Here is a 27,770-nt window from a genome sequence, read left to right as displayed (position 1 = left end):
TTATTAAAGGACTTAAAAATCTAGATAAATGGAGAATTATACTGTACTCCTGGATGAGGAAACCGAATTTGAAGACAGCAATGATTTTGAAATTAACGTGTGTTTGTGATGTAATTTTGGTCAGTGCTGTAGGTTTTTGTTTTAACTGAGCCCAAAGTGTCCAGCAATGTCTGTAAGAAATTCTTCAAGAATAGCAAAAGGTGTCTTGTGTCATCTATAAAAGTATCACAAAGCTACACTCATCAAAAGAATATAGTATTGGTGCCAGAAATGAAAAAAAAATGAAATTATTAAAAGAGAGAAGAGATTTTGCAAACAGATCAAAGTATAGATGTATTTAAACTCACTTGGAAAAGACGACACATTTAATACATATCTTGTTGTAATCAATGATGTTGGAAGGGGATAGAATTAGATGCCAACACTAAGGCATGCACATGAATAAATACCAGATGGATTTTAAACCTAAATGTAGAGCAAAAAATGCAATTATATAAATAGTAGGAAAAAGAGTGGAATGTGATCCATATAATCTCAATTGAGAGAGGTCTTCTTACATAAGGCAGGAATCCCAGAATGATAAAGAAATAATAGAGAATGATAAAGAAATAATAGTAGATATGGCTACATGATAACAGTTTAGCGTCTTTTCTTTTAGTCTTTTACATAGCAGTTTTACGTTCTTGAGGTTTTTTAATATATATGGTTTTCTCTTGATTTTTTTCACTTCCTAAGTGTTTCCCCAAGGAATATAAAACTTCAAAAACACAATTTCAGTATCTCTCTACATTCCAGTTTATACATGTGCTATCATTTACTAAGCACTTACCACTTTTAAACACAAGTCACAATTCTCGTTCTACTATAAGGACACGTGCACACGAATGTTCATTGCAGCACTGTTTACAATAGCAAAGACCTGGAACCAACCCAAATGCCCATCGACAATAGACTGGATAGGGAAAATGTGGCACATATACACCATGGAATATTATGCAGCCATCAAAAACGATGAGTTTGGGTCCTTTGTAGGGACATGGATGAACCTGGAAACCATCATTCTCAGCAAACTGACAGAAGAGCAGAAGATCAAACACCGCATGTTCTCACTCATAGGCGGGTGTTGAACAATGAGAACACATGGACACAGGGAGGGGAGCACTACACACTGGGGTCAGTTAGGGAGAAATAGGGGAGGGACGGTGGGGGGTGGGAAGCTGGGGAGAGATAGCAAGGGGAGAAATGCCAGATGTAGGTGATGGGGAGGAAGGCAGCAAATCACACTGCCACGTGTGTTCCTATGCAACAATTTTGCATGTTCTTCACATGTACCCCAAAACCTAAAATGCAATAAAATAAATGGGAAAAAAAAAAGAACTGCAATCCAAAAAATAAAATAAAAATAAAAAAGTAGAAAACACATTCCATAATATCTTGAATAGAATCTGACATGCAAAACGCATGATATACCGTGGTAGCAACTCTCAGGATAAAGACAAGTGGGCGCTACGTGGCAAACGAGACCTTGTGCTCATACATAGAATCCAGTGGGAAACAATGTTTAATGAGTTATTAGCATCATTTCGTATAAATTGGGAAGAAAATTAGTGAGTCCTTTCATTATACCATGTACATGGACAAATAGAAGATAGAGGGAACAGAGATACCTCAGGGACCAAGCGCTGATTGCAGATGTGTGGCCAAAGTACTGGAAAACATCCACAACGATCCAGGAGGCTTTGCTTTGATCACACCCTGAGAATTTTCATAAAATAAACACTGTTTGGGAGTTTAAGACGAAGAATAGAACCGTGCTTCTGCAAATTATGACAGTCATGTCAATGTTACAGAATATTCTAGGACAGATTTCCAGAAGAAAAGAGTGCATCTTGTGCACCATCAGCTTGCAGTGGCCTTGACTAGAAGTCGGCCTAGGGTCTGAATTTGTTTTCTTTCTGGATAATGTTTTTGAGGGGGAACACTGGGGACATTGTACATCTGAATTTTTGGAGTACATCTGATTAAAGAGGTAGCATAGTGTAATTGTAAAAAAAAAAGAAAGTTCATTTGGAATTTGGAATTAGAAGAGTTGGGTTCAAATCTCTAAACCCTCATTTACCTGTTGTTCTCTTTAGAAAAGTCACTTCACTTCCAAGTCAAGATTTTCCATTTGTAAAATGAAAGTTTGGGATTGAAGGGACTTCAAAAGTCCTTTCAAGTTATAACACTCTGCTGTTATAAGTCCCTCATGTCAGTCCTATGGTAAAGATGGAAAAATGTAGCCTGAATTTAATTTTAATGAGATAGAAGTCACCATTTTCAATGACCATATACAGAGAATACATTTGTCTGTTAGTCCTTTAGTTAAGCCTAGAAAGGAGTTTCTGGCAAACGGCTGTGAGGCTGTGTCTCCCTTCCTATCTAGCCACGTTCTAAATGCTGTAGGACAAAAGTTAGCCAAGTTTCTCATAAGGGATCAATAGTAAATATTGAAAGATTTGTGGGCTCTGTGGTCTCTGTTTACAACCAGCCAACTCAGCCAATAGACATTATATGAATGAATGGATGTGCTTGTGTTTCAGTAAAACTTTATTTATAAAAAACAGGCAGGTGGTGGACAGGCTGATGTGCCCTGCCACCTACTCTTGCACAGTGAAAACATTCGTGGCCCACAGATCAAATTGTCATTTATTTGGTTAGGTTTTATTTCGCACTAAGTCCTAGGATTGCAAATATGCATGTGTCAGTTTCTGATCTCCAGGAACTTCGCAGTGAGGAGATAGCAGGTGAATGAGATGGAGAGCTCCTTGAAGTAGGGAGGTGCCTGGGGTGTGGATCCGATCCTGTGAGTGCACAGAGCTGTGAGTGCCAGATTCTGTCTGGAGGTTAGGCCAGGCAACCAAAGCCAAAAGGAGTCCAGATGACTTGTCCTAGGCAGGAGTTGTGGTGCACTGAATCTAACGAAATGAAATTCAGTACTGACGGAAATGGGACAGTGAGTTTAAAGTACAAGATAAAAGCAAAGAAGCAAACGAAAAACAGCTGTTCAACTGGGAAACAAAAGCTGTCACTTAACAGTAACTTCATGTGAGTTTCTGCAGCTGCAAGAAACTAGAATGGGATAAATGGGTCCCAACTCATCAGGGCCTTGAGCTTCTCCACCCTGTGAGCTGATAATGTCTGAAAGGTTGTCTTCATTTCTTGGCCAGCGCAAGGAAGGTCTGGAGGGAAGTAATTTCCTGACACAAAGCTGGCTGTGATGGAAAAGGAAAGTGTAACTCCTGGGTGTTCTGTTAATTTTCACATTAACCTTGTGAGCCAGGGATTTTATTATATCCGTTATAGAGCACTGCTTCTTAAATTTGGTGTGCATAAGAATCTCTGGAGATACAGTTAAAGTGTGGGTTCTGGTTCAGCAGGTCTCAGTGGGGCCCGAGAACATTCATTTCTGACGAGCTCCAGCAGATGCCAATATAGCTGGGCAAAAGTACTGTATAAAATCCACAACGTGTCCTGGGGCTTTGCTTTGATCACACCATGAGAATTTTCATAAAATAAACACTGTTTGGGAGTTTTAAGAGGAAGAACAGAACTGTGCTTCTGCAAATTATGGCAGTCATGTCAATGTTACAGAATATTCTGGGACAGATTTCCAGAAGAAAAGGAGTGCATCTTGTGCACCATCAGCTTGCAGTGGCCTTGGCTAGAAGTCAGCCTAGGGTCTGACTTCATTTTCTTTCTGGATAATGTTTTTGAGGGGGAACACTGGGGACATTATATGTCTGAATTTTTGGAGTACGTTTGATTAAAGTGGCAGCATTGTGAACAGCAGGGAAGTGGATGAGGAAACAAAAATTGACAGAGTCCATGATTTGTCAAGATTAAACTGCTATGAGTGGCTGTAAGAAAAATTCAGAATTTATGTAACTCAAATAGGTATACTTCAAAAATAGTGAGAAATAGGTCGGCACAGATCAGAATGTGAAAACCCAATAAAGCTAGGCAGAGACTTGGTAAGATATAAAATAAGTGCCTCAAAATTTTCAGTGACAATAGTGCCCTAATACAGTACTTAAGGGAAATTCAGTATTTAAGGAAGAGCTGTAAAGGGCCTCCAGGAGTGGGCAAAGTATGTTTTTAATTAAACATTTTATTTTGAAACAATTGTATATTTATATGCAGTTGTAAGAAGTAATACAGAGTTCCGTGTCCCCTTTACCCATTTTCTTCCCATGGCAGCATCGTGCAAAACTGTGGTCCAATATCACAACCAGCACATTAACATTGATGTAGTCAATATATAGGACATTTCCATCCCACAAGGATCCCCAGTGCTGCTCTTTATACCCACAATCACTTACCCAACATCATCCTTAACCTCTGGCAACCATTAATCTGTCTCCGTCTCTATAACTTTGTATTTTAAGAATGTTATATAAATGGAATCATATGATATGTAATTTGGGGATTTTTTTTTTACTTGGAATAATTCCCTGGATATTCCTCCAAGTTGTTGTGGTTATCAAGCATTCGTTCCTTTTCTTTATTGTGTAGCATTTCACGGTATGGACATTCCACACTTTGTTCAGTCATTCACCCCTTGAAGGTTCTGAATTATTTATAGTTGCAGGTTGTTATGAAGAAAGCTGCTATGAGCATCCCTGTACAAGTATTCAGGTGAACATAAGACTCCGTTTTTCTGGGATAAGTGCCCAGAGTCCAGTTGCTGGGCTGCATGGTAGTTTTACGTTTAGTTTTATGAGAAACGGCTTTACAGAGTGGCTGTGTTATTTTGATTCCCGCAAACAGCATGTGAGTGATCCATTTCTCTGCATCCTTGTCAGCTGTTGGTGTTGTCACTGATTTTTATTTTTGCTGTTCTGATAGTTGTGTAATGATAATTCATTGTGTTTTAATTTGCATTTCCTTAGTGGCTAAGGATGCTGCACATTTTTATGTACTTATTTGTCATATATACATTCTGCTAAGTAAAATGTCTCTCCATGTTTTTTGCCAGTTTTCTAAGTGATTTAACTGTTGAGTTTTGAGAATTGTTTGTGATATTTTTATTATACTTTAAGTTCTGGGGTACATGGGCAGACCGTGCAGGTTTGTTACATAGGTATACATGTGTGACATGGTGGTTTACTGTATCCATCCCCCTGTCATCTACATTAGGTATTTCCCCTAATGTTATCCCTCCCCTATCCCCCCAACCCCTGCCATCCCTCCTCTAGTCCCCCTACCCTCCGACAGGCCCCAGTGTGTGATGTTCTGCTCCCTGTGTCCGTGTGTTCTCATTGTTCAACACCCTTTTACAAGTGAGAACATGTAGTGTTTGGTTTTCTGTTCTTATGTCAGTTTGCTGAGAATGATGGTTTCTAGCTTCACCCATGTCCCTGCAAAGGACGTGAACTAATCCTTTTTTATGGCTGCATAGTTTTCCATGGGGCATACATACCACATTTTCTTTATCCAGTCTATCCTTGATGAGCATTTGGGTTGGTTCCAAGTCTTTGCTATGGTAAACAGTGCCACAACAAACATACGTGTGCATGTGTCTTTATAACTGAATGTTTTATAATCCTCTGGTTATATACCAGTAATGGGATTGCTGGGTCACATAGTATTTCTAGTTCTAGATCATTGAGGAATCACCACCCTGTCTTCCACAATGGTTGAACTAATTTACACTCCCACCAACAATGTAAAAGTGTTCCTATTTCTCCACATCCTCTCCAGCATCTGTTGTCTCCTGATTTTTTAATGATCACCATTCTAACTGGCATGAGATAGTATCTCAATGTGGTTTCGATTTGCATTTCTCTAATGCCCAGTGATGATGAGCTTTTTTTCATGTGTTTGTTGGCTGCATAAATGTCATCTTTTGAGAAATGTCTGGTGATGTCTTTCACCCACTTTCTAATAGTGTTTGTTTTTTTCTTGTAAATTTGTTTAAGTTCTTTGTAGATTCTGCTTATTAGTCCTTTGTCAATGAGTAGATTGCAAAAAAATATTTCCTATTCTGTTGGTTGCTGGTTTACCCCAACGACTTTCTCTTGCTGCCTCTGAGCACTGGGGCACAGGCTTTTTGAGGTCTCTCTGGAGCTGAAGGGCTGGCTCCCACCCTGAGCTGGAGCAGAGGATGTGGAATATGTCAGTGAAGGATGCAGACGGGCGTGGAAGCAAGTGGAGCAGGCACAGTCCATGGAGGACAGTGGGCCCTAGTGCAGGGAAGGTGCCAAGATTTCAGACCAGAGGGAAGTGCCGGAGAGCTGCAGAGACCCTCTCCTTTCATCACATTTGGGTGTTGCCTGTGACTTGCCAGACTGGCAGTCCCCAGCATGCTGCCAGCAGGCACGCTCAAAATGCGCTTCTGGCCTGAGCCCTCGCTGGCCTCAGCGCACCAGCTGCTGGCCCTCTGTGAAGAAGAGCTCTCTGTAATGGTGCTGCAGGGACAGCCCAATCTACCTGTCCACCCCCAACTCCTTGTGCCCCCCTAACCCCGTGCCCTGTCACACCCACAGCCACACCAAATCCTTCGCCAGCCTCCTGCACAGGGGACTCCCTCATGTGCAGGCCACCCACCCCCCACTCATGTCTGCACTGGTGGTTCCCTCTACAGAGAATTCTCCGTGGGGCAGTGGAAGGACAGGTGCCTGAGCCCACCTTACTCCAGTGTATGTGAGAGAATTACCTGAGAGAAGTGAGAAACACCTGCTTGGTGAAAGCCTGGCACAAAACAGGGCCTCAGCAAACACCAGGAGTCTCTGCCCTCCTTGCCCTTCTGGGAACTCTTATTTAGAGTTTAAGGTTCAAGCCAAGTGTCTCCTTCTCTCTGAGGAGTTCCCTGTCCCCGGAGGCAGACGACAGGACAAGCCGTGGCCTTCCTTGGACTGGGGCTGCTCTCTGCACCTCAGGCATTCACCAAGGAATGGGCTGGCTGCCAGTGTTGGCCTCCAGGTCTGTCTCCTGTTACAGGAGATTACAGGGCTCTTGATGGCAAAACCACTCAACTTGATTTCTGCCTTGTGACCTGCAACTCCTAGTGCAGTAAATGCTCATTAAAATGTTGCTGGTTTGTGCAGGATCTGGATTTTATGCAAATAACTAAATAAATAAAGTCTTGCTGGCTGACTACAGTGAAGTATCAGTCACCTCATAGCTGTTTGGATGACTATTATCAACAGGAGAAGAGGTACATGGTGGGGAGAGGGTGAAGAAAAGAGAACACTAGTGCATTGTTGGTAGGAATGTAAATTAGTGCAGCCATTACAGAAAAAGTATGGCCGTTCCTTAAAAAATTAAAAATAGAACTACCATGTGATCCAGCAATCCCACTGCTGGCATATAGTCAAAGGAAATGGAATCAGTATGTCAGACAGATACCTGCACTCTCATGCTCACCTCAGCACTATTCACTATAGCCAACACATGGAATCAACCTGTGTTCATCAAAAGAAGAATGGATAAAGAAAATGTAAAGCGTGGTATAAATACACAATGGATAATATTCGGTCATAAAAAGAATGAAATCCCTTCACTTCTGGCAACAATGAACCTGGAGGGCATCATGTTAAGTGAAATAAGCCAGGCACAGAAAGACAAATATTGCATGATCTCACTTATCTGTGGAATCTGAAAAAAGGTGAACCCACAGAAGCAGAGAGCAGAACGGTATTGGCCAGGTGCTGGGGGACGTGGGGTGGGTTGAGGAGATGTTGGTCAAAGGATACAAATTTTAGTTGTGCAGGAGAAAGAAGATCAAGAGATGTATGGTGACTATTATAACATGGTAACTATTGTGACAATATAGCCTTAAAAATTCTTGAAACTTGCTGAGAGAGTAGATAATAATAAAGTAAACTGGTATTACCAAAAAGTTTTCTGATTGAATGATAAGCAAAAGTTTCCTGGGGTAAGTGGGCCTTGAGGGGATCTGGGCTTGTGAAGGGTGGAGGGGCGTTATGACAGGGAAAGGGAGGACCTAATGAAAGAAGACAGCAAAACCTAGGTAGGAGTGGGGGACAAGGAGAGCAGCAAGAGCCCAGGATCCAGGTAGCCTGAGGGAGGAGGCCTCCAGCGATGGGAGGCCAGAGAACATGCCACCAGTGCCTGTTGGCCCATCACACACCTGCGCTGGGCTGGCCCCTTCCGCTGGCTCTGTGTAGGCAGTGTCCTGGCTTCTGAGCTCCACTCCGGGGCCACCAGCATCACCTGGCACTCTGCTGAGTGGTTGCTGCTCATTTGCACCTGCTGTTTCCCAGCAGTCAGTCCTGCAGCATCTCTGGTCCTGTGGTCCTGCCTTCATCTTGAGCCCCTCTCAGTGCCTTGTATTTTGACTTTACAATAGTGTCAGCTTACAGCAGTGAGCTCCTTCGGGTCCCTGGAGCGTCTTCAGAGGTCCCTTTTCATCTTCACCAGGACCCTTGGACCAGCCCAAGTCCCGTGGTGATGCAGAGACAAAGCAGTCGTGGTGGCTTCTTAGACCACAGAGGAAGGGGACATGGCTGGTGCTGATCCCAGACCTGGGGAAGCTCCGCCGATGGGTTTCCCGTATACTGGCCTTCAGTGACTCGAAGGGGGCGTGTGGAGAGGAGGATTCAGCTAGAGCAGCCTCTTTGTGTTTTCATGTGCACCTTACAGATCTGGGTCTCTGCCCTCACCCAGAGCTCCCCAGACACATGGTGTGTCCAGAGCATTAGCACGCTCCCTGGCCCACTGTTGGCACTGGAGGCCTTGACAAGGGTGTGTCTTCCTGGCATCACCACATCCAATCCAGTCCCATTCTGCCTTTCAGAGCCGGAACAGGTCTAAAATGCCTATTTTATTTTAGAAACCACTGTTTTCCCCAGGATTAAAATGTTCAGGAAGCATTCATCCCACCCTTAGTTTAACCGATTGCCTTACCCTCCTCCCTTTTGTTTTGTTGCGGATCTGAACTCATTTTTCCCCATGGCTATTTTCTTGCATTTCCCTCCAGAGGTATTGGCATTTGGAGAAGCACTTCAGCCTTCCAGATCTTTACGTAATTCATTACGGACATATTTTGGACTTACAGTGCCTTACAGGACAAAAAAAAAAAAAAGGGAGAGAGAGAGACTCTCCTCGTTATTTCCAGAAGTTGTTACAGACTTCTCCTGAATTTAAATTTCCTGAAAATTTGGCCAGGACATGCTTTAAGTTTTTATTTCATTAGAGAACCACAAACAAAACCGCTTACAGCAGGCCTGAGACAGAGATGAACACCTGGTCTGAGCATGTCTCCTCCACCTTCCTGAGAGACAGACCGAGTGACTTCTGTGTGAATTAAAGCCCATTTCCTAGAAACTTACTCTTCTCTTGAAGCTTTTAGGAAAACTAAGAGATAAAGCCACCCACCAAGAGATGAAGCAGAAATGGTGTCTGTCCCAATTCAAGTGTTTGAGGGTCATTAGTTGGGGAACATCCTTCATTCTTTCAGCCAGGGAGCTGCACATCTGTGAAGACCCCAGAAGTGGGCAGGGGACCATGTCCAATGTGGGAGACACTGGTAGTCACAGGGCCCAGTGGGAGTCACAGGGCCCACTGGGAGTAGGAGTCACAAGTCCCTAGACACTGGGAGTCTAGGATCAAAGGCTTCGTGACAAACATGCATTTGAGCTGGGTCTTGAGTGGAGCCAGGAGAGAACAGGAATTTTGAAAATTCCTGAGGGAAAAAATGTGAACAAACAAAGGGACACAGGAAATAGTTTATTGTTAACTATAATTTTCCTGCTATGTTATCAAATACAAGAATGTATTTCTTCTATCTAATTGCATGTTGGTACCCATTAGTCAACTTCTCTTTCTCCCCGCTTGCCTTCCCAGCCTCTGGTAAACACTATTCTACTCTCTACCTCTGTGAGACCCACCTTTTTTGCTCCCACATTTGAGTAAGAACATGTAATATTTGTCTTTCTGTGCCTGGCTTATTTTACTTAACATAATGACATCCAGTTCCATTCATGATGCTGCAAATGACAAGATTCCGTTCTTTTTATGATTGAGTAATATTCTGTTCTGCATGAATTCCACACTTTATCCATTCTTCCATTGGACACTCAGGTCAATCCATATTTCGGCTATTGTAGACAGTGCTACAACAAACATGGGAGTGCAGACATCTCTTCAATATATTGATTTCCTTTTTTTTTAGACAGAGTCTTGCTCTGTCTCCCATTCTAGAGTGCAGTGGCACGATCTCAGCTCACTGCAACCTCCACCTCCCGAGTTCAAGTGATTCTCCTGCCTTAGTCTCCCAAGTAGCTGGGATTACAGGCACCCACCACTGCACTGGGCTATTTTTTGTATTTTTAATAGAGACAGGGTTTCGCCATCTTGGCCAGGCTGTTCTCGAACTTCTGACCTCGTGATTCACCCACCTCAGTCTCCCAAAGCGCTGGGATTACAGGCATGAGCCTCCCCACCAGCCTGATTTCCTTTCTTTTGAATATATACTCAGCAGTGGGATTCCTGGATCTATGGTCATTCTATTTTTAGTTTTCTGAGGAACTTCCATATTGTTTTCCATAACGATATTTCTAATTTACATTTCCCTTTCTCCACATCCTCATCAGCATCTGTTATTTTTTGTCTTTTTTATAATAGCCATTCTAACTAGAGTGAGATGAATCTCATTGTGGTTTTAATTTGCATTTCTCTGGTGATTAATGATACTGAGGTTTTTTTCATATGCCTGTTGCCTGTTCGTATGTCTTCTTTTGAGAAACTCTATTCAGGTCATTTGCCGATTTTCTAATCAGATCATTTGTTTTTTTGCTATTGAGTTGTTTGAGCTTCTTATATAATCTGGTTATTAATCCCTTGTCAGACAGAAGTTTGCTGATATTTTCTCCCATTCTCTAGGTTGTCTCTTCACTTAGTTAATTGTTTCCCTTGCTGTGCAGAAGCTTTTTACCTTGATATAATCCCATTTGTCTATTGTTGTCTTTTTGAGGTCTTATGAAAAAAATCTTTGCCCAAACCGATGTCCTGAAGTGTTTCCCCAATGTTTTCTTCTGGTAGTTTCATAATTTTATGTCTTAAATTTAAGCCTTGAATCCATTTTGAGTTGATTTCATTATGTGATGAAAGATGAGGATCTAGTTTCATTCTGCTGCATGTGGATATTCAGTTTTCCCAGCACTGTTTATTAAAGAGACTGTCCTTTCCCCACTGTGTGTTCTTGCCACCTTTGTTGAAACTGAGTTGGCTGTAAGTGTATGGATTTATTTGTGGGTTCTCTATTCTGTTCCATTGGTTGATGCGTCTGTTTTTATGCCAGTACCATGCTCTTTTGGTTACTATGAATTGGTAGTATTCTTTGAAATTAGGTAGTGTGATGCCTTTAGCTTTGTTCTTTTTGCCCAGGATGACTTTAGCTATTCAAGGTCTCTTGTGGTTTTATATGAATTTCAGGGTTTTTTTCTATTTCTTTGAAGAATGTCATTGGTATTTTGACAGGAACTGCAGTGAATCTGTAGAGCACTTTGGTTAATATAGATATTTTAACAATGTTAATTATTCTAATCCATGAGCATGGGATGTCTTTCCATTTTTTCAGGTTATCTTCTTGTTGAGTTGTAGTTGTTCTGTATATGTTATGATATTAATCCCTTATCAAATATGTGACTTGCAAATATTTTCTGTCATTCCATTGGTTGCCTTTTCACTTTGTTGATACTACCTTTGGTACACAAAGTTTTTTATTTTGACAAGGTCCAATTTATCTTTTTTTTTTTTTTTTTTTTGGTTGCCTGTTCTTTTGGTGGTGTCATATCCAAGAAAGAATTGTCAAATCCGGTGTCATAAAGCTTTTCCCAGTATTTTCCTCTATGAGTTTTATAGGTTTAGCTCTTACATTTAGGTCTTTGATCCAGTTTTACTTAATTTTTGCATACAACATTACGTAAGAGTCTAACTTCATTATTTTGCATGTGGATATGCAGTTTTCCCAGCACCATTTATTGAAAAGATTGTGCTTTCCATATGGAGTGGTCTTGTGGAAAACCACTGGCCATTTTTGTGAGGCCAGATGTGGCACCCTTGTGGAAAATGATTTAACCATATATTTGAGGATTTCTTTCCAGTCTACCTGAACTATTAATATGTCTTTATGGTCACACCATACGCTTTGATTACCATAAATTCATAGTACGTTTGAAATCAAGATGTGTGAGACCTCCAACTTTGTTCTTCTTTTTCAAGATTGTCTTGGCTATTGATTCTATTCTTTTGCATTTGGTATATTCCTATTTCTGTTCAAGAACTCAGTAAATTTATGCAAAATCATTTTGAAGGAACTACTCAAGCCTTCTAGTAAAATTAAAAATTAATAAAGGAGCAATGAGATGTATGCAAATTATTCATGATCAACTAGCAAACACTAAAACACAGTCATGTTACAAGTAATAATATAGCAATGAAGCTTAAAGCAGTTGTTAAGAATTATGATTTCTAAGAAATTAGAAACACAAAAATTGAAAGCAATTTCGAATCAACATTTTCAATGATTTCAACAAAATATAGCGGGTAGCCAAGAAAAAGATTGGAGTTAGATTGAACTAAGTGCCTTATCCTACGTGGAAATTAGAGGTTGTATATGTTATTTAATACTCAGTTTAGTTAGAAAAAATAAACATGCACATGCGTGTTATAAATGTAAAGGAAATACTAGAAGAAAAATAAGACATATAATTTCTAAAACATTAGAGAAAAAATAAGAACAATCAAGTCAGTTAAAGACAGTAAAGGAGAAAACTTGACAGGTCAAAAACACAAGATAATGGTGAAAGGTCCAAATATACCAATCACTCCCTCTCCTGCTCCCATACCCTGCCAAAGGAGAAGGAATGGGTTAAATTCCCTGATTAAAAGACAGATACTCAAACTGAGTAAAAATTAAATTTTGCCTATAAGTTATTAGGTAAAATAAATGACCTAAAAAGATAAAAATGTACGGCATCTGCTGAATGCCTGCGGAATGCCCAGTTCAGATGGGATGCACCTGGTTCCACTGTGTGAAATATGAACAGCCCCTTCACTTTGAGGTTCCCTACAGATCACACCCCCAGAACTTCTCTCCCAGAATCTCAGAAGTCAAGAGTTGAGTTCTCGAGGCCCCCTGAGAGCATAGTCCAGTCCCCTCGCACATCAGCTTATAGGGCCTCTGAGCCTACCCTCACATCTGTTAAGTCTGCACAGATGAGATTTTCCCCATTTTGATCCTCATCTGTCTCCTGATGGGACGTTCATTTAAAAATTAAAGGGTGGGATCATGTGTTGGGAGTGGGATTCAGGGGGTGCGGGATTCACCAGCCAATTTCAGATGCATGTTAAATATTTAAAATAATTTTAAAATTTGAAATATTAATATTTAATTTTTAAAATATAAGACATTAATTCCTAAAGCTTAAATTGTTAATTTTCACTTTCCATGAAGTGTGAACATTCTCTTTGATTCTCATTGTCTTTTCCAGAGTTCTCAGGCACTGTGGTCTCACCTTCTACTGGGCAACAATGGGCCATTTCCAGCAGCGACGATGCAGCATTGGCCTGCATGCCTGACTGTCACACACCTCCAGAATCAGGTGTCTGAAAAGTAAGTCCTGTGTTCATGGGGTCTCGTGGCAGGACAGAGGGGCAAGTGCAGTCACCGCCTCTGACAACAGAGCTGGTAGTGGTTCTGTGGATTCCCTGGAAATCAGATATAAAGCCCAGATAAACTGTAAAGTAAATTGACAAAGAATCATGAGATGTATTTCATACTGCATTAGAATTTGAGATTGGAATAATAGGCATTGTTCTTTAAAAGGAAAAAAAACAACTGTAGTGATTGACAAGTGAATTGATCGATACCAGTGCAAAATTTGTCATCTGTTGCAACCATTATTGATTTTTAAAATATTATAAGCAAAAGAAAAATAGTCCCATTATCTTAACACACTAATTATTTTTATTTTTACTGTTTCCTTTTACTTCTTATCCAAAAATACAATTTTAATCTGGCTGACAGCAAAGCCATTCTTTTGCTTTATGACTCTTGAGACAAATATTTTTGTATGCCTTTTTACCTACTTTTTATTTTATAAGCTTTAATTCTGCAGAAAACTTGAAGGAATAGAACAGTGAACACCCCTAATTCTTCACCCAGAATACAAAAACAGACACTCACAAATGATAAATATATGTTTGTATGTGTTTGATTCTTTTTGTCTGAATCATTTGAAAGTAAGTTGCTGACATCATGACATGCTTTGGCATCATCTTGTAAGTACACAGCTGCCTTCTTCAAAAGTATAGTGCCATTACCACAGTGAAATTTAATATTGATAAAGTGGTATTATCCAAATATGTTGTTCTTATCCAGATACCCCTGCTTGTCCCCCAAATAGTCATCATAGCTGTTTTCCCCTGTCTGGTGTTCAATTAAGTATCACTCACTGAGTTCAGTTATGTCTCCTTTTATCTAAACCAAAGCTCTGCTTTCGTTTTTCTCTTTTGTGATGTTGATGTCTCTGAAGACTCTGAGCCACTTGTTTTATGGAGTGCTGCACAACCTGGACTTGCCTGATTATTTCCTCCTACTTAGATTTAGATAGACATTTCCTCCATTTCTCTTTCCAGCCCATCAGTGGGCACCCCATGGCACATGCTGGTAAGTTTTCACTGGGATAAGGTTGTTTCTGCAAGAGCTCCCTTTATAAAGTCACTTTTTACATTCTTTGGCTTTCACTAGTAAGCAATGGAGCAAAGTCTGAAGCCCTGTGAGTGTTCTTTTACCTGGCTAATTTCCATCCAGTGCTCTTAGCATCCTTTGAATGTTGTATTATGATATTTTACCCAGTAGTTGTTTGGGACCTCAGACTTTCTTTGTCACATAGTCCTTCATGTTTCACATTTTCTGTGGTTGTGAGGTCATCACACAAGGGAGCATATATTGAGGTGGTCAAGAGGACTCTGAAGTTAGACCATCCAGATAAGCATCTAGGTGTGCATCTTGTCTCTGTCATACCAACCAGGTGACCGCGAGCAAACATTTCTCCTCACAAACCTTCAGTGTCCTTAGGATTACAATTATGAGACTGGGTGTGACCATTGCAGGAGGCACATGGCAGAGGGTGGAGCCTGTGGCTGGCCTTGCTAAGCAATAGCTGTTAATTATTATCAGACACAGGAAAGACAGGCAAGAGCCACGGGACACTGCTTTTATTCCTGAGATCTTTTATAAGACCTTTAGCAAAAATGCTAATAAATCTGAATGACAGCACAGAGGCCCCATGCTCTGTGTCCCTGCAGTTAAAAGGTTGCATAGAGAATGAAACCACCATGCCAGGAAGTATTCATCAGCAAACGCTGCCCTCATATGAACTCCCCCTTCTGCTTCCTCCTTACACTCTCGGTCACCCATAACTGCCTCCCTTCACTAGGCCTGCACCGCCCTGGTCTCTCATCAGGTTTGCCTTTCAGTCACCAGTAACCAGTCAGACTTCTTATTTGAAAAGTGTGTGTGTGTGTGCGTGGGTGTGTGTATGTTTTTTTTTTTCTTTTTAGATCAAGTCCCTTTAGTTCTATTGGCATCCCATTGCCACAGAACGCATCTTCCTTGAGAATGTTTTGAAAATTTTACCAAGAAAACAGTTTGTGAAAATATAGGTTGTTTTAGAAGCTGCACATGAATGTGAATTAGGCTTTCAGAAAAATTGCTGTTGGAAAACATGTTAATATCTTAAAAGTACTTCCTCTGAAAAGGTTACTTGCTTCATTTTCTTCCCCACAACTCTTAAAAGCAGATGAAAGCTGGTGCTCACAGAGAAGACCGCTATGCATCCTGCATACAGATGGTATGCTTTCTGTTGGCTTCTTGTCAGTCTGAGCTTGAGGGGATGGTCCTGTGGGGTTCCCCTGCCTTCTGGGGTGATATCAACCCAGCCAGCCTGGGTTTGCCAGGACCAGAGGACACATCTGGTGGGCCACAGCCCCAGGCTTCCCTGAAGCCTTGCCACCCCTCTTTTTTCCTTCGCATGCCAAGAATCCTTGCTTGTCCCCTCATCCCCTGGATCCACTCCTTGGGGATGAGACTATGCCTTTTCTGTTTTCCCAGGAGCAAACACAAAGGTTATGGGACAAGTGAAATGCAGGTGAAAATCAGACCTCTGGTTCTGCATCAGCACCAAGGAAATCACTGAGTTGCACTTGAGTGTGTGGATGGAAATATCAGGGCTACCTCTTTTCAGTTTCCCAAAGCACGTCCTGTGGAATGTATGTTCACTTGGAAACCTGAGCTATCTGGTCTTGAGTGAGCCCCACACTCCTGGCCTGGGTGCTGGAGAACCAAATGGAGATGGCTGGAAGCCAAGGCAGAGAGGCCCCTGCAGAGAGGCCCACTCCCAGGAGGCTTGTAGGGGCGTGGCCACACTAGGGAGAAAAACCGCCTCCTCCTCCATAGCCCTGGGTAGGCCCTCCCTGTGTCTCCTTCTCTTCCTGTTTCCTCCTCCTGCACAGCAGCAGCCTGGCGGTGTGTGTTGCTCTTATCCTCTGCATCACCAGCCAGGAAACTCTCATCTCAGAACTTGGTTTTGGGGCTTCCTCTTCCAAGCCCTGATGCTGAGCCATGGACAGAGACATAGTCCCCCATGAGAGGGCATAAGTATAAATTTACAAAAGGCTTGAGCATACTCCCTCAGGGTAGTTCTCAAATCCCCTGGGGGCTTGCTATCCACACAGACATTGTGCCCATAAGTGTGTGAAGGTGGGTCAGCCAATCAGAATAAAGCCAGGAACCCAGTGTCTATTAGCATCCATGGTCAGCGCTTTGCTGAATTCCCTGTGTACCTCGTGGTTACTCCTAGAGCATGCGAAAGTTTGATTCTCAGGCAAAATCATCTGTTACCCTATTCCAAAGCTTTATTTAATTCATTAATAAGGGAACCAGCAAAAAGATAAATAATTTGCCTCCACAAGCATTTGGTGACTGGGATTTATAAAGCCAATTGGGAAAAAAATGAAGACATGAGATGCTAAGTTAAGGCAAAACTCTACAAAGCAATAAAAAAAAATGCCAAATTTAGAGTTAACTTGTTTGCTAGGCAGTAAAAGTCGTAAGCTATCGACTGTGCAGGCTAACCTCACAGGACTATAAACCCTCTTTAACCAATTGTGAATGATTAGATAAACATTTGTGACACTGCCCAAGAGTTTCAGAGTGGGATCAGTCAGGCTTATTAGCATTCTAGAAGAATATCACAGATTCCAGAAATCATTTTTCCCTTTTTCAAGTTTAGAATCAGTGTTTCCATTACAATCAGCTAAAATATGGTGGTTGACAGGTTGAGAGTGGTCATGTAGCACAGTGTGAAGGTACCGCTTTTTCGCCTGCACAATGCACTTGAGCTCTGGTGTAGACACTGCAAAGACCTGTGTAGGAGCTTCTTACACAGCTCCCAACCATTCCTGCCTCCTGACATCACATCCTTGTGCTGTCCCCTGCCCTTGGGTGTGGGTTGGACATGGTGACTTGCTGTTAATAAACAAAGTACAGCAGAAGTGACAGGTGTCATTTCCAAGACCAGCATACAAACATGGTAACTTCTGTCTTGCTCAGGCTCTCTCTGACTCTTCTATGAGGTTGCTCTGATGAAACAACTCTGATTTTATGATCTCACCTATAGAAAGGCCCACATGGCAAGGAACTGAGGTTCTTAGTTTAACAACCGTCAAAAACAATTCTGCAAATGATCACATGAGCAAGCTTGGAAGAGAATGCTTCCTCATTTGAGTCTTGAGATGAGACTGCAGGCTCAACTCACATTTTGGTTGAAGCCTTGTTAGAGACCTTGAGCTAGACTGCACTCTGATTCCTGCCTCACAGAAATGGTGAGATTATGAATATGTGTTGGTTTAAGTCCATAAATTTGGGAGTCACTATTTCACAGCAATAGGTCACAGATACAGCATTTATGAAATGTATAGTGTTGATTGTACTTAGATATGTGCTTAGCAGAGCTGTCTTTTATCTTTCCCTGCTTCTCTCATCTCTCTTCTCCTCCTCTATTCCCCCTTTCCTATTCTTTATTAATCTTCCTTTCTTTATTCTCCATCTGAGTTCCTCTTCTCTGCAACTGTGAGTGCATCCTTAGCCATTGATAAGGGAGACTTAAAACTAGAGGCACCTTATTTGTGGGGACAATGTGCAGTTCAGAAAGATACCCCATCCTTGGTCAGTAGCAAAACAGTTTTCTTTGTTGAAATCAGTTACTTCAAACTTGCTGTGGCTACATCATCCAGGGATGCAATGCTTCTTATTTGATCTTAAGCCAATGCTTAGTGTTGGAATGAAATTAGTTTTACCATTTTTTCCTTGGGGGAGTGTAGACAAATAAATTTTCTGCTTAAGAATGCAGTTTCTTTCCTGACTCAAACAGCTGATCCAGTAAACTTGGACTTCATTGTCATCGGTTTCAATTCAGAACCAAACTTTTAAAAATTATATGTTCTTTTGATATAAAAAGTACCAAAAGCAAATCTTCTGAAGGCATAGAACTCCAGATGGTTTTATTAGGTTTATAAGGTTATTAATCTAAGAATATATTGCAAATAAATAAATAACAATAATCATAATCAAACTTATAGTTTTTTTAAATATCTGTGGGTGTTTAAGTAGGTGTATATATTTATGGGGTACCTATCCTTTTCTTGGTACTTTTTGTGTGCCAGGCACTATGCTATGTAATCACCACCACAACCATATTTAAAAAGGAACTGCAATCCTCATTTCAAAACTGAAGCAGTGAGAACCAGAGACCAGGCATAAATTGTCCCCAGGATTTTTTGGAATGCCTGCATGGATTTATATTTTTATAAGTGTTTCTACTGACTAAAAATGAAAACCCAAGAAACTAAAGAAGAAACGATTAGTAGATTAATCTATTAGGTCATAAAGTTGACAGGGTTTTATACAAAGCTGGGTGGGTTCTTCAGAATCCACCTGTCTCAACGTTATCTGTTTTTAAAGTTCAAAGCCATACAGGATGACAGATATTTATTTCCTTTATGTTTATTTGTTTATTTGGGCAAAGTTGTAGACTCTAAAATAAAATACTAAATTTTACCAGTCACTGACATGTGTAAACAGTCAACAAATATGAGCCAATAAGAAATCCCAAAAGCAGAAATTCTCCTGTGTTTGTGAAATGTAAATTCCTTTTTCTTAATGGAAAGAGCCACTGCATCTACTGTCTTGGTTTCACTTACCCTAAGTGGGCTGGAGACTTCCGAGTATAAACAACCAGCCCACTGGAATTTCTTTCTAAATGTCCCTTAGACACCCTTCCCCATCTCCCTTTTTAATACTTAGACTGTCACACAGTTATGCAAATGTGCACATATATTCACACACACATGCTCATGCAAATATGCATATGTATTCACACACACTCAACATAAACATGCACACAGAATTCACAAACACACACATACAAACACACTATTAAACACATGCACATTCACATGGACACGCACACACACATAAGCATATGCATGCACATGCTCACACACGGACACCTAAGCATACAGGCACACATAGTTTATGATCCATTCAGAGTTAATTTTTATATGTGGTTTAAGATGTGGATCGAGTTTACTTTATAGAAATCCATTTGCTCTAGCATCATCTTTTTGAAAAGTCTGTCTTTTCTCTGTTGGATTGTCTTTGTATCTTTGTCAAAAATCAGTTGTCTGTTTTTCATTTTAGTAATAAATGTGTCTATCCTTTACTGTCCCAATACTACACTGTCTTGGCCACAGGAGGTGCATCTTAAATGCATCTTAAAATCAAGTGTATGAATCCTCTAACTTTTTTCTTTTTCGGTGTTGTTTTGGCTAATCTAGTTTCTTTATCTTTCCATATAAATTTAGAATCAGCTTCTCTATGCTTACGAAGAAACCTGCTGGAATGTTGACTAGGATTGCATTGAATTTATAGATCAATGTGACTATACTTGACATCTTAACTGTGGTATATCTTACAATCCATAAAAATAGTACATCTCTCTATTTAGGTCAACTTTGGCCTCACTCATCTTAATTTTGTCAATTCCTTAACTTGAATTTTTGATTGTGTCCTAGCTGTGTTCTCCAAGTCCACATGCACCCTGTTCCCTCTTTTCCTGGTTCTGCACCCATTGTCCATACCCCTTCCCCAATTACATGGAGCTCAGCCTTCTACTTCTTTGAAAAATCCCCAGTCCTCTGTGGTTTTCAGATGAGAGGTCACTTCCTCAGAGCCTCTGTCACTCTCTCCTCCACTTCAGTCTAGCATCAGTGCCCGTCCTTTGTGCCTGACACCATCTTGTCTCTCATAGCTCTAAGCATCATGTGATATAACTGCCTCATTAATTTGCTTTTCAGGCCAGCAGCCCAAATACTCTTAGAAGGCAGAGACCCTGCCTGATTTTAGGTTGTATCCCTAGCACATAACACAGAGCAATGGCCCGGTTAATGGCAGCTGATTGTAGGAATGGAGCAATGAAGGAGTGAAAAGAACTGAAAAGCGGGAAGTAAATTAGCAGTCAGTGAAGCTCTGCTCTGTGTCAAGCACCATGAAGGCAGAAGTTAAACGGTCAGGAAGAAATTAGTCATTGGACAGTGAAACAGAGTCAGATAGACAGAAAGGTGCAGAAGGAGAAAGGAAAAGGAGGGAGGGAGATATATAGACAGACATTCAGGCAGGTTGTAGATAATCAGATAGATACATTCATAGGCATATGGATAGATATGCAGACAAACAAGATAGGTTGAAAGACATACAGACAAGAAAGGCTGAAAAACATTGAGGTCCTTGAAGATGGACAGACAGAAAAACAGAGTTTCTAGCATACAGAGAGAGAGAGAGAGAGAGAGAAAGAGAGAGAGAGATAGCACAAAGACATACAGACATACTGACAGATAGATACATACACACCCAGAAACATGCATAGATAGGTGGGTGGGTGGGTGGATGGATGGATGGATAGATGGATCGATGGATGGATGGATGGATGGATGAATGGGTGGATGGATGGATGGATGGATGGAGACAGGTAGAAATAGGATGGCAGAAAGAAAGACAGAAACATGGATAGTTAGACATCTACATAGATAATAGTAAGACAGACATATGACAAACAGGAGAGAGAGAAAATCAGGAAAGAGAAAGACTGACAATGAGAAAAACTGATTAAATACAGACAGGAAAAAATATAGATCAAAATATATACAGGTAGGTAGGTAGGTGGAACAAAAAAAGGAGAGATCGAATATAGATTGAAGATAGATGATAGGTGTACAGACAGGCAGGCAGATAGACAGATATGTATAATATTTTTATTTAGGTTTATTTCAACTTAACAAACTTCCAATAAATATATGATAGCTTCTCTGTGTATAGATAGAAAAGTGAATTCACAGGGGTTTAGTGACTTCCTAAAGACCACACTTGAAGAGAATGGCAAAACTTCAACTCAAAACTAGACCTACCTTTCTCCTGGGTTTGTGCCAGCACAGCCTCCATGGATTCTGCAGCCCCCATCATGTCACCTGCCAGCCAAAGTGCACCTTTCTGCTCTTCTCTTACTTGCATCTGCTTCCATGCTGGAGCCCAGGCCCCATCACTTCCTGTATCTTATTTAATAGCTTCAGTAGAAAATGATGCTTGAAGTATTGCTTATTATGTGAGGAGGGACAAAGAGTTGGGGGTGGGGCTTAAAGTAGAAATGAGTGCCCTGTTCCCTCCCTCCCAGGTCCTGAGCTCCTGAAAGCCCTCATGGCCATAGCCAGTTTTCCTTCTGGACAGTTTTCTGCCCATGAGACCTTTTTCCTGTTAGTATTGTTTAATCACACTATAATACATTAATATTCTCATGTGCCCTAAAGATGCTTTCATGTTGACACCTGTAGTGTAGTTCATGTACTGATGCAATAGGCTTGATTTAGCCTATCTCTTATTGACAAACTTTTTTTATATTTTCAGCTATGCTACAGGGAATATCCTTAGACATGCTTCTTTGTACGCATAAGCAGAGTGTCCTCTCAGGAAGATACTGAGAGGCAGAACTGTAGAGTTACAGGATATAGGTATTCTATATTAAAAATTATTCTAGATTCTAAAAAAAATGCCCCCTGCCGACCTCACCACTAGCCCACTATACCCCTATTAGCAGTGTTAAAAACTACCAATTTCACTTTACTAGGAATTGATGTTTTCAGGCTTTTTTTTTTCTTTTGCCAATTCGATGCATGAGGGGATGGGTGAGGGTGATTAGTGGTTATCTTCTCTATTTGTATGTTTCTCATTACAACTAAGGTTGATTCTTTTTTCATATGTTGACTAGTCATTTGAGTTTTCTATAAATTGTACATTCATATAATATGTTGATTTTTTGATTGGTCCATTGAATACTAATTTCTTGTTTTTATATTTTTTCCTAAATTTCCTGTTCTGTTATATAACTTTAAAATATCTATGATTTTTTTCATACAGAACTTTATTATCTGGTTTTTGCTATTATCAGTTTTATCAAATTTATTTTGGTAATATATTAGTCTGTTTTCACACTGCAATAAAGAGCTTCCCAAGATTGGGTAATTTATAAAAGAAAGAGGCTCAATTGACTCACAGTTCAGCATGGCTGAGGAATCCCCAGGAAACTTACAGTCATGGTGGAAGGTGAAGGGGGAGCAAGGCACATTCTTCACAGGGCAGCAGGAAGGAGAAATGCAGCAGGGGAAATGCCAGGCACTTACAGAAGCATCATATCTCATGAGAACTCACTCACTATCATGAGAACACTGTGGGAGAAACCACCCCCATGATCCAATTACCTCTACCTGGTCCCTCTCTTGATACATGGGGATTATGGGGATTACAATTCAAGATAAGATTTTGGCTGGGGACACAGCCAAACCACATAATTCCACCCCTGGCCCCTCCCAAATCAAATCTCATGTCCTCTCATTTCAAGACACAGTCATGCTTTTCCAACAGTCCCCCAAAGTCTTAACTTACTCCAGCATTAACCCAAAGTCCGAGTCCAAAGTTTCATCTGAGATAAGGCAAATCCCTTCTGCCTATGAGCCTCTAAAGTTGGGGGTACAGGCATTGGGTAAATACAGCTGTTCCAAGTTGGAGAAATTGGCTGCAGGCCCATACAAGTCCAAAATCCAACAGGGTAATCTTAAACCTTAAAGTTCCAAAATGATCTCCTTTGACTCCATATGTCACATCCAGGTCATGCTGATGCAACAGATGGGATTCCATGGCCTTGGGCAGCTCCATCCCTGTGGCTTTGCAGGGTGTAGCCCCACTCCTGGCTGCTTTCACAGGCTTGTGTTGAGTGTCTGTGACTTTTCCAGGTGTACAGTGCAAGCTGTCAGTGGATCTACCATTCTGGGGTCTGGAGGATGGAAGATGGTGGCCCTTCTCACAGTTTCACTAAGCAGTGCCTTAGTGTGGACTCTGTGTAGGGGCTCTGATCCCACATTTCCCTTCTGCACTGCCTTAGCAGAGGCTCTTCAAGAGGGCTGTGCCCCTACAGCAAACTTTTGCCTGGATTACGAGGCATTTCCCTACATCCTCTGAAATCTAGCCAGAGGTTCCCAAACTTCAGTTCTTGACTTCTGTGCACCTGCAGGCCCAGCACCACATGAAAGCTGCCATGGTTTGGGGCTTGTACCCTCTGAAGCAACAACCTGAACTGTACATTGGCTCCTTTTAGCCACGGCTGGGACACAGGGCACCAAATCCTGAGACTTCACAAAGCAGCAAGGTCCTGCCCACCCCTCAGGCCCCACAAAATATTTTTTCCTCCTAAGCCTCCTGGCTTGTGATGGGAGGGGCTGCTGTGAAGACCTCTGACATGCTCTGGAGACATTTTCCCCATCGTCTTAGCGATTAACATTGGGCTCCTCATTACTTATGCACATTTCTGCAGCCAGCTTGAATTTCTCCTCAAAAAAAATTGTTTTTTCTTTTCTATCACATTGTCAGGCTGCAAATTTTCTGAACTTTTATACCCTGCTTCCTTTTAAACATAAGTTCCAATTCCAAACCATATCTTTGTGAATGAATAAAACTAAATGCTTTTAATAGCATCCAAGTCACATAGTAAATGCCTTGCTGCTTAGAAATTTCTTCTACCAGACACCCTAAATCATCTCTCTCAAGTTCAGAGTGCCACAGATTCCCTAGGGCAGGGGCAAAATGCCACCAGTCTTTTTGCTAAAGCATAACAAGAGTCATGTATGCCCCAGTTCCCAACAAGTTTCTCCTCTCCATCTAAGACCACCTCCACCTGGACTTTATTGTCCATATCACTGTCAGCATTTTGGTCAAAGCCATTCAGCAAGTCTGTAGGAATTTCCAAACTTTCCCACATGTTCCTATTTTCTGAGCCTTCCAAACTGTTCTAACCTCTGCCTATTACCCAGTTCCAAAGTTGCTTCCACATTCTCAGGTATCTTTATAGCAGCACCCTACTCTCTGTGGTACCAATTTACTGTTAGTCTGTTTTGCTACTGCTATAAATTACTGCCTGGGACTGGGTAATTTATAAAAGAAAATGGTTTAATTGACTCACAGTTCAGCATGGCTGGGAGTCCTTAGGAAACTTACAATCATGGCAGAAGGTGAAGGGGAAGCAAGGCACCTTCTTTACAAGGCAGCAGGAAGGAGAAATACAAGCAGGGGAAATGCCAGGGACTTATAAAACCATCAGATCTCATGAGAACTCACTCACTATCATGAGAACAGCATGGGGGAAACCACCCCTGTGATCCAATTACCTCCACCTGATCCCACTGTTGACACATGGGGATTACAATTCAAGATGGCATTTTGGGTGGGGATGCAGCCAAACCATATTAGATGGAATTTCACTTTTTAGCTCTTAAAAAGGCTTTATCTATTAGGACTCAAATGCTAAAATGAACATCCCCACAAATCTCAGTGTTTTAACACAAGGCAGGTTTATTTCTTGCCATATGCCAGCCCAATAGGGATCACACCATCATATAGGGACCCACATTTCTCCCATCCAGCAGCTCCACTATCCCCTGGGGTCGCTGACTCTCTGCTGAACCCTCTCTAATGAGCTGGCAAATGAGAGAGAAGGAAGAAGTGGGGATGTAGTGGGAGGTTAGGGCCAGGCCTAGAAATGACCCATGTTCCTTCCATGCCATATTCTATTTTCATGGAACATAAGTCACATGGCCACACCTTTCTACATGGGAGGCCAAGAAATGTGATCTAGAAACACAGTGACAAGGGCCGTGGTCAACATCAGGCAGGGTCTCCAGCACACTTTTCTACTGCAAGGTCATAAACGTATTCACCTATACTTTTCTCTGGCACACTGATAGTTTTATTTCTTCTCTATGTGTATGTAACTCGTGTGGAATTTGTTGGTCCATGATAGGATGTAGGGAATCTTGCTTTATTTTTTCCAACTGAATTGCCAACTTATTTTATAAATTTTATAATGTGGTCCTTTCCCCACAGGATTCTCACAAATTTGGGATTCCTCACATGTGTGATTCTGTCGGTTAGTGATGCTTTCACCTTCATCCAAGATGTTTAATTTCACATGACAGATTCGGAAGCCAATGCACCATTGGATGGGCTGCTCAGTGATGTCACAGCAGCATCTTTCAGGTTCTATTGACCCATCCCTCATGGTCAAGGCCAGCACAGCTTCCTATATCACATCACTTCAAGGTGGAAAGATTATATGCATGCCCCTTTTCTTAGGAAAACAAAACATTTGCCAAAAGTAGCCTAGCAGATTTCCTAGTGTATTTTGGCAGCTCATAGAGGAGAAAGAACTAGCTACATGGATACTTTTAGCTGCAGGAGAAACTGATAAAGCAGAAATCATAATTGTCTTGAGTCACATAGCCCATGGACTTACTACATGGGTCTGAGCGCATTGTAGCCATGAGCAAAAGCAAAGGTCTGTTAGTGATAAGGACAGGGAATGGATATTGCCTGGGAAGTTAGGGGCATCTGCCATTATCATATACCAAATTCTCTCTCTCTTCCCCCCTGCCCTCACACATCTCTGCATTTTCTGTTCTCCTCCACGGGTCCATGTGTCTCTGTCTGTCCCTGTGTACCCACCACTTTAGTCACAATACCTTTATGTGTGAAGTGTGGGAGAACAAACATCAACTTTATTGTTCATTGAAATTGTCGCGGAATTACTGGCTTATTCTTCTAAGTTTTAGAAACTGTTTGTCAGCTTCCATGAAAAATTCTGTATTGATTGCATTCCATTTATCATACACATTAGAGAGGAACTGGCATCTTAACAATATAATCTTTCCGTCCATTTATTTAAGTTCTCTTTCTATCCCTCATTAAAGATTTATTGTTTTCTGCAAAGGAAAAAAAGAAAGGTTTCTTTCTTTTTGTGTAGTTTTCCTAATTAACTTACAGGATATTTGGTGGGAGTTGGTTGGCAATTATGAAATAGATCTTTTTGTGTTGATTTTAAAATTCTAACTTGGCTAATGTTGACATGTAGGAAAAGGGTTGATTTTGGATGTTGATCTTGTTCCAGCCGTTTAAAATGTTCTCATTTGTTATAATACTTAGTCATGAGTTTGTTCTAAATCTTGATCCAAATGCTACTAATGTTTTCATTATTAGATCTGATAAGTCCTAAAAATTTAGAATCAATGTCATTTAATAAGTAGAAAACAGGTTCCTTCTTTTCATGTTTCTTTCAGCTTGGTATAATGAATAATTGTGGGGTTTTTGGCATCTTTTAAGATGACCATATGGTTTTTCTCCTCAAATTTGTTGAGATAATGTATTGGCATGAAAACCATGTTTGTTTGTTAGTAACAGAGGGAAGACATTATGGCAGATTTAACAAGAGGGGAATTCACTTCTCTCACATGTATCATTCCAGGGATGATAATGGCATCTGCAGAACTGCACAGACTCACCTCCTTCCACCCTAATAACCTCCACTACCAAGCACCCAAGATGGCTGCAGCAGCTCCAAGACGCTTCTTTGTCTCTTTATGTCTTTTTCTATCTTTTGGCCTCATTTGCTAATCTTTAAGTTGTACATCTATGTTTATAAATGGTATTTGCCTTGGGTTTCTTTTTTTCCTATTGCCTCTTTTCTAGTTTTGACATCTGAATCATTTTACCTTCATCTGCCAATTAGGAATACATTCAGCTACAAGTAACCAGACATTTTACTTAATTGGCTTGAACAAATAGATACTTAGATGAGAAGTATAATAAGAAGTCCAGGGGTGGACTGTCTACAGCTGGTGCAAGTGTTCCATGATGCCATTGGAAATAGCTTCCTACTTTACCCAACTTTTGTTGGGTTTTGTTCTCTTGCGTTATACTTCATACTCCCAGAAGTATAATGGACTTGCAGATGTTATTTCCTCATTCAAGGCAGGAAAAAGAAGGAAGGCAGCATGAGAAAGGCCTATTCCATTTAAGCCTTTCCCTTTCTGTCAAGTAAGCAAGTGCTTTTCCCTAAACCCAACCCGTTGGCATCTCTTTCCATCAGGGAAACCAAATTACCATCCAGCATGGCACGTGCAGATTGGTGTATCACAAGTTGGGGCATAATTGGCTTTCACCAATTGCAATTCATCCCTGGGTGCCAGGAATTTTTTCTATCTTCTCTGAAATCCAGGGTCTCAACTGCTCCCTGATAAACCAAGATTCAGTCTGCAGTGGATGCGAG

At 41.1% G+C, this 27,770-nt stretch overlaps 1 protein-coding gene across 2 annotated transcripts in view; it reads left to right on the top strand.

The window, feature by feature from the left end:
• OTUD7A (OTU deubiquitinase 7A) overlaps positions 1-27,770 on the top strand; it is a 293,684-nt gene that overhangs the window by 144,237 nt on the left and 121,677 nt on the right. For both annotated transcript variants that reach the window (XM_032259956.1, XM_032259957.1), the window contains exon 2: positions 13,500-13,621. The gene's annotated coding sequence lies outside the window, so the exon portion shown is untranslated. The remainder of the gene's footprint in view (positions 1-13,499; positions 13,622-27,770) is intronic.

This window comes from Sapajus apella, unplaced genomic scaffold, assembly GCF_009761245.1.
Source record: "Sapajus apella isolate SASKATOON/1434 unplaced genomic scaffold, GSC_monkey_1.0 scaffold113, whole genome shotgun sequence".
In the NCBI taxonomy this organism is placed as follows: Eukaryota; Metazoa; Chordata; class Mammalia; order Primates; family Cebidae; genus Sapajus; species Sapajus apella.
This window is presented reverse-complemented; position numbering and strand designations above follow the sequence as displayed.